The sequence below is a fragment of the Palaemon carinicauda genome, chromosome 13 (assembly GCF_036898095.1).
Source record: "Palaemon carinicauda isolate YSFRI2023 chromosome 13, ASM3689809v2, whole genome shotgun sequence".
NCBI lineage: Eukaryota > Metazoa > Arthropoda > Malacostraca > Decapoda > Palaemonidae > Palaemon > Palaemon carinicauda.
The window spans coordinates 140,652,794-140,660,609 of record NC_090737.1 but is presented as its reverse complement, the minus strand read 5'-3'; the positions used below and the strand labels follow the sequence as shown (position 1 = coordinate 140,660,609).

Below are 7,816 nucleotides of genomic sequence, written 5' to 3'. Positions count from 1 at the left end.
GATCCTTAAAAAAATCATCATGATTTAATTAAAGTCCATAGGAGGCTAAGCAGCTTTAGGCTCCTCTCCATCTGACAGAGTCCTCAAGGGAATATCAGTAGGAGGGGAACAGCAACTTCCTCATCTACAGGAACCTTGTCCGATAAAAGCTGAGTCTCAAGCAAGGGAGAGACCTACCGTGTGGGAATGCTTTACAAGCAGAGTCCACACTCACTGGTGCATTAGTAGCGGACCAGAACGCAACGTCATGTAACTGCTTGACGGTCTGTGAACTGACAACAACTGAACTGTCAACAACATCAGGTGCGTGAGGACGCACAGCGTCCACTCGAGACTGCTTTGACTGCCTAGACTGAGCAGTCAAAACAACTCTAGAATGCGGAGGTTGACGCACAGCGTCAAAACAAGTCAACTCCGATTGTTAGTGAACGTCTTGAACGTCAACAGGAGCATCAGCAAGTGGCCTAACGTCCAAATGCGGCTGAAAAACCACACGAGACCGCATCGAGTGTGGTTCTAAACAACCTGACTGACGTGACTAAGCTACGCCAACGTCAACAGTAAGCACAAAGGAACGTTAGGTTGGCTGAAAGCCAGGATATCGATGAGATAAACGGCTAGACTCAACGGACTAATCGGCAGAATAGTCTTCCATAAGGGAGGCAAGCATATACTGCATGTCTTGCCATACAACCCATTACGGATCAACGGAAATGGTTGTGGTAAGAGACGAGGGTAACGTCTGTGACCGCAACACTTTGCCTACAAAAAAAAAAAAAAAGACTCTCGGAGTCTGTGTTACGCTTTTGTTAGGCGGCGAGCAGTTATCCGACGACTGCATAGGGTCAGAGCTGTCCTAATGGTTGTAACCTGGACGCTGGACCTGTCCTGAAAGGACTGACTTTCGCTTAAGGGCTTCGAAACCTTGTGACCGGTTTCTTATGCGAAAAGCCTTCGGATGACGAGGAGAAACAACGTCTCTCTCGTCTTATGGTAGGGGAGATCTTGGTAAGATACACCCGATACCATAGAGGGAAAACGTCTGTTCGTTGGTCAAGGCCTCTCGAACCCATAAGTCGTTTGACATTACTTCTCCCCTGGGCTTGGTAGCATGTAAGAGGTCCCGGACTAGGTGAACGACAGGCACGAACAGACGAACCCTCGGACGCAACACTGTAACACTTTGCGCATATCACTTTATCACTTCGATTTTCTGTTTTGCACTTATTTCACTGAAATCGAAACTTTTACTGATTTCTACCTGAAACACGCAATTCTATCCTACATTAAAAGGTAGTAATTGCGAAATCAGTCGTATAATGCAAGCTCATTAATACCAGCAAAAAACAGAAAACATATTTTAAGATAAAAAAAAAATCAGTGGCTGGGAAAGAGACTAAACACTAGTTCATATAACTACGTTTTCAATCTCTCACCGCACATAGCCTGGGGACGAGAATAAAAAACTAAAACGTTTTATCCTTCCTCCCCGTACAGCGACTAGGGACGAGAGTAACTCGAGTACGTTGTCCGCTTGAACGGAACGTTTTCTCTCCTCTCTCTCCCTCCGTCTCTATCTCTCTCTCTCTTTCTCTCTTGATTTTGCACCTGAGAGAAGAGCCCAATTATATCTCGTCAAAAAAAACATGTTATTTGACTAAAGGAAAAAACTGAAAGGTTTTTCAAATAAAAAGTTCCTTTAAAATAGAATTTAAAACATTTAAGCTAAGAAAGAATGAACAAAACGTCAGAATCGATTTACTCTTACTGCAAAGTGAAACCGTGATACACTCTCTCTCTATCGTAACGATAGAGCGCATGTTGAACGTCCTGAACGTCAACAACTGCGTAGCATAAATAAACTAAACGTTAGTTCATCTTTGAAAACAGACTTCTCCCCTACGAAGACTATCAAAGAAAATCTTTCATAAAATATTACATTTAAAAAGTTTTAAATCCTTAGCTCATTACGATATAAAGGGCTCAACGTTGATTAACTTCGGTTTCCAAGTTAGGACCGCCTACTCTCAGGAAAGGTCTATATAAACAAAACATTAAAATTATTATTATATGTTTATAATAAATGGAAAGTTAATCGAAGAGGCCTAATAAAGGCGGAGAGATAAAAATATATAGAGGAAAATCTATAACGTGATATAATTACTAAAAGCCTAAACACACTTCCGTCTAAGGGAAGGGTCGGCCATTTAAAAGTGAAAGAAAGTCCATACTCTCTTTGTCACCAAAATTTAAATCTATCCAAAACGAGTTCAAGATTTAAGATGAAGATAAAACACCTCCATAGCGAAAGCTCAAAACTAGAATAAAGTACTTCACCAATTAGTTGTGAAAAAACTCCAGTTTAGCAACAGCGAGTAAGTACGTCTTGTCGATAGCTCGACAGAGAGAAAATTGAGTCTTTGTTTACATTGAGTACTGGGTATCTGTACGACAGATGGCGCTGTTGGGCACACCCGCAACCTGTGTAGCGATCGCTGGCGAGTTTTTACAGTAGAGTTGTCTGTCGGGCAACAGAGTTGCAGCTATATAATCACCGGCTAAGTTAAATATTGAAAAATAAATATCTCCTATATAAACTATAAAAACTTCAACAAAACAAGAGGAAGAGAAATAAAATAGAATAGGGTGCCCAAGTGTACCCTCAAGCATGAGAAAGAAAAGAAAAGCCTAACTACTAGATTCAAGTGGAAGGCTTAAATGTATTAACAAAGCAATTTGGCAGTCAGAAATTTGTCGTTGATTCTTTGTAAATGCAGTTTGTTCTTCCTCAACAATAAATCTCTAGGCTGCTCAAGGCACACTGTAAAAAGAAAAAAGAGGCAAGTAAAAAGAATATAATAATAATGATTAAACAAACAAAAGAAGGTATATGAAAAGAAGCATGTCAATGATGCTATCTTCCAGAAAATACTACTTCTCTCTCCCACACATACACACACACACACACATGCGCCTACATGCATCACATAAGTATTGCAGTTCAACCTAGCTTAATTAACCGAGTATCTTGAAGATTAATTCTCTATTCCAGACTCAATCTCAAATAGCACTTTCATTAAAAAATTTAAAACTGCAGTTTCCAATACATGTAATGTACATTTAAATTTGAAAAATCACAAATTCTTAAAGATTCAATTCTCTGTTCCAGATTCAATTTTAAATAGAACTGGAAATTAAAAATATTTAAAACTGCAGTTTGTGAATACAGTACCAGTAGTGTACTGTACCTTTAAATTTCAATTAGCATTGGAAATTGATACATTTAAAACTGCTATTTCTAGTACTGTACGTTTAAATTTTGAAAAATAACAAATTTTTAAAGATGTAATTCTGTTCCAGATAAATTTTAATTAGCATTAGAAATTTCAAAACATTTAAAACTTCAATTTCCGAAAGAACAAATTTAAATTTTGAAAAATTACAAAGTTTTAAAAGATGTAATTCTGTTCCAGATAAAATTCTAATCAGCATTGGAAATTCTAAAATACTTAAAACTGCGATTTGTGCACTACTGTACTGTACGTTTCTATAAAAAAAATTACAAATTTGTAAAGCCATTTATATTTTACCTTACTATACAAACCTGAGACCTTCAATAGGAGTATAATATCAGCAAAGATAGATGCGGCTATTAAATCTTAACGAGGTGGCGGTAGTTAGCTGGAGGGTGAAGGGTAAGCCCCGCCCACCTCACAGACTAATGAGTTCCCACCTTGACCTTAAACCTAGGACTCGCAACTCGCAAGGTGGTTAAAGGATCCAAGTTTGTATACTTGGGAACAAGTAAAAAGAGCAACCAGAGATTTCAGACTTCGCCAATGAAGATTGTCAAAATTTTACTCAAATTTACAACCAGAGCTCTTCCTCTTCCATATGGTGACTGTGAATTAATCTACTGTATAATAGCAATCATGAATCCGGATGCAAAAATCTAATCAATTCTAAGCCAGGCCATTTCTGACATAAACAATTTTCATCAAAATTCATTTGAAACTTCTTGGGTTAAGCTGGCAACAAACAAACAGACATAGGTAAAATCACAAATTACTTTAAACTTTGTGATTTGTTTCTACACAAATACAAACCTTCCTTTAATAGGAGACTTATCCTTAGGAGGGAAGAGCTCCCTATAAACAAATTAACTGAATTACTTTCCTTGGAAATATCAAAGTATTTCAATCATGTACGAGAGCAAAAGTCATGACTCCTGTTCCATGAAGTCATGAAGAAATAGTATGCTTTCTGTAGGGAAGAGATGAAGATGCACTTGAACTCACGGACGGCTGGGTTCTAGGTACTGACCCCGGACTCATGAACCAAGACGATGGAGATATATCCTCAAGAATGACTTATGACACAGGCCAAAATATGCAATCTCCTACCTACTTAGTCAAGGCTAGGATAGTCACGAGGCAAGAAGCCCTATCTACCGCTCGTCACCTGGGTTCGAGCAAGGTAGATTGAGGGACCTGGAAACTCATGAAATATTCCTGCAGCTTGAGCTCCCTATAAGCTCCTAATGAGTGTAGCCCATTCTGGGAGGAGTCTAAACCCAATTCCCAGTTGAAAACTGGTATTGAGGGGCGAGCAGAATCTTTTACCATGAAGATTGAGGAGCTTCCCTGATGGAGGAAGAAAGAAAAAAGGTAATCTGGATGGCATCGGCATGTGGCCGGTCGGAACAGATCAGTCATGCTAAGCTTCAATGTTGTTTACCAAATGCTGAGTAATCGGCAAAACAGGAAAATTGGCACAAAGGAGTAAACGTCTAGAATTCCAATGGGTGTTCGATGGCATCCTTACATGCTGCCGACAAACGGGGACTGGGGAATACGGGAAATTTCTTTTTCAGCTGAACGGCAAGCCGAACGATCGATGGTGAAGACCTAACGTAAGAAGCCTTTCTGCCACGCAGTGATGTAGGAATCACAATTGACTCTTACATCGAATCCCTGTCAACTAAGAGAGTTTGGTGAAACCGTCTCTTCTCTGGGTTGAACTTTGCAAACATCTTTAACTTGTTGATGACTTTCCAAGAGTGCACCTGCTTGATAAAGGTCTGTGAAACAAGCTCCTTGTAGACGTTAGCCACAAATGGAAGCAATACTGAGTTCTTTACCAAACTCCTTTGGATAGCTTGCATGCGTTACTTGAGGGAAGAGGACATAATCGGAACGAAACACAAATGCACGACCCCAACAAAAACTTCAGTGCTCGTGAAAGGCAGATCTAGTATCCCTTGCAAGAGACGAGAATGATCATATCTTCCTTTTCCACCAGTTTTGTAGACAGGGAACGCTAATATGAAGCAGATGGCAGAAGTTCTAACACAAAATTCACTAAAGAAAAGGTGCGAGAGATCCAGTTACGAATGTGTTCTATTGTGTGGTGTCTGACAAGTGCATAGAAGACAGATCTCGTAGTGACTAGTCATACCAAGACTGTTCAATTGGTGACAGAGCGGGTGGAAACTGATGGTGATATGGAGGGCCAGGATCTTGGATACTATGTGCAATGTGACCGTCTCCTTGGAGATTATGTTGTGGTGGTATCAATCAGCTAACACTACTACGTTGGGGCTGCTAATTGATCGAACGCTCCTTCTGTTGGGTTGTTGTCACTGGAACTCTCCAAAGAGAGAAGGGAAGGATGGCAGTGCCTATTATCCTGTACGAAGGTGCAACAGTCCAGTTTGGTATGAGACCAAATAGTGATGGCAGACATGTAAACCTCTATATCATGTACCAAAAAATACGAGGCAACAAAGTACCAGGATTGATCTTCCAAGTGGAATGCCCTCGGTCTGCACCTGTGGTTCTCTCGATGTTCTTTGAAGTCTCTGTGTCACTAGGGTGTCCTGGAAATGTTGTGTTGCAAGAGGTACAAGGGCAGCCGCCAATGTCTTGACATAGCACTGGCAGCATTAGCGTATTACGTATACACCGACACGTACCTGCTAGTAGGTTAAGGCTCGGCAGCAGGAGAGGAAGATACAGGAACAGTCGAAGATGATTGCCCATGAAGTGGGAAAATAGGGTGGTGCCCTACATACGAGATAAGAGCCCTCAAGCCCTCCCGGTAGGAGTCACACGTACTTGACCCTTATCAATCAGTCTTCCTGGAATTCTAAAAAGATGAACAGCAGCGAAAACCCTCTCACAAAGATGAAACTGAAGAGAGGGAAGAACTTTAAGTTTGCCTTCTACAGGGTCATGCAGGCCAAAGGCAACACATACAGAGAGAATAGACCTATGAAGAAGAGCACAACCAGGTGATAAGTCCTGAGTGCCTTGACAGTGAAGGAAAGAACAAGGGCGATGCCCTTACACTTCAAACTTGACAGCAAAAAAACCTCATTCATCGGACAGAATACAATAATCAGGAATACGTTGTTGTTGTCGTCACAAGGCCACATAAACAAGGGAATAAACTGCAAACAGGACTGCAGTCTAATAAGGAAAAGAATATGGATATCTCCAGGTTGCACAAACAACTGTTACACAGTTAACGGGGAAACAACTGCAAATTTTCTCCTCCTAAATCTCCCTCGAACACGATAGTCTACTGATAAATTACTTAAATATAAAAGCAAAATATAAAAACAGCCAGTTGAGGGCAACTGCAGTATTTCTGTACTATCCAGCAGTTGAGAAGAAAAGTGGGAGCTCGTTGGACTTTTGGGTGGGGAGGTCTTACCAGCAACCCTCCAGCTAACTAACGCCATCTCAATGTTTCAACGGCAGTATCCAGCTTTGCTGAAAGCTTAATGGAAAAGGGTTTGTATTTCTGTAGGAACAAGCAACTGTAGTTTCCCGAGACTGAATATCACAAACCTTCACAAAACATAATCTAATTTATCACTGGCTGAAACTTATCCATTTACTCTAAGAGGAAATACACAACAGTACTTCCAAAAGGCTTATTAGTCAAATATCCTGACATTGTATAAACTCAATCAAATGACTAAATATGGGGAAACAAATTCAGATAGTTGGTGACAAAAAGTCCTTCTACAACATGATCTTGCCTCATTGATAAAGGTCAAATAATAAATGAATCTGAACACTTACAATTTTGATGTTGCATCCCAACAAAACCGCTGCTTTACAAAAGACCTTACCAGCTTATTCTAATCAGTGACAAACCAGTCCTGGGAGAGCTTAGTTAGTTAGTTTAGTAGTATTAATTAACAAGTTATTCTTTAAGAAATGATTCAAATGATGATGAATATCCTGGCTACTTCGTGAAAGTTCATGGGTTTAACAAGCATGAGGTCAAAATACAGTGAACCCTCGTTTATCGCGGTAGATAGGTTCCAGACGCGGGCGCGATAGGTGAAAATCCGCGAAGTAGTGACATCATATTTACCTATTTATTTAACATGTATATTCGGACTTTTAAAACCTTCCCTTGTACGTAGTACTGTTAACAAACCACCCTTTAATGTACAGAACACTTAATGCATGTACTACAGCACCCTAAACTAAAACAGGCACAAATATTAAAGGCGATTTTATATCATGCGTTTCCTAAACACCTAAAAAGCACGATAAAAAATGGCAACCAATGTTTTGTTTACGTTCATCTCTGATCATAATGAAGAAACAAACTCATTTAGTGTACAGTACACATATATGTATAGGTTAGTTTTTGCATCGATTATATTGATTATACAGTACTGTACTGTATGTTGATTTGTTTATTACCAATGTTTTAGTTTACGTATTTTTCTTAGGACTTCCAAATGAAATGTTTTTCTTTATGACGCCACCTGAAACAACGGCGTGTACGCTCA

At 39.8% G+C, this 7,816-nt stretch overlaps 1 long non-coding RNA gene across 1 annotated transcript in view; it reads right to left on the bottom strand.

Annotated features, from left to right (window-relative positions):
• Window positions 1–2,580: 2,580 nt before the first annotated feature.
• Window positions 2,581–7,816, bottom strand: part of LOC137652545 (uncharacterized) — a 213,348-nt gene continuing 208,112 nt past the window's right edge. The window contains exon 3 of the long non-coding RNA XR_011046362.1: window positions 2,581–2,821. This is a non-coding gene — a long non-coding RNA (uncharacterized lncRNA). The remainder of the gene's footprint in view (window positions 2,822–7,816) is intronic.